Below are 346 nucleotides of genomic sequence, written 5' to 3' on the forward strand. Positions count from 1 at the left end.
CAAATTAAATAAAAATAAAAAAATAACAATAAAGAAGAAGCAGCAAAATTTCTCTTCTTCTGTCTTGGGGGCCAAAGACAAACTGTCTCCTGTCTCCTTGCTGCTGCAGCAGTTGCTGCTGCAGCAGTTGCTGCTGCAGCAGTTGCTGCTCGAGCAGCAGCTGCTGCTGCTGCAGTTGCAGCTGCAGCATTTTCTGCTGCAATAGGTGCTGCTGCAGCAGGTGCTGCTGCTGCAGTTGCTGCTGCAGCAGCAGTTGCTGCTGCAGTTTGTTTGCGCTTGGAGACAGCCACGAGCAGCTAGAGTCCCCTATCATATATATATATATATATATATATATATATATATA

The sequence above is a fragment of the Eimeria mitis genome, genomic scaffold (genome assembly GCF_000499745.2).
Source record: "Eimeria mitis Houghton genomic scaffold, Emh_scaff1061, whole genome shotgun sequence".
Classification (NCBI taxonomy): Eukaryota; Apicomplexa; class Conoidasida; order Eucoccidiorida; family Eimeriidae; genus Eimeria; species Eimeria mitis.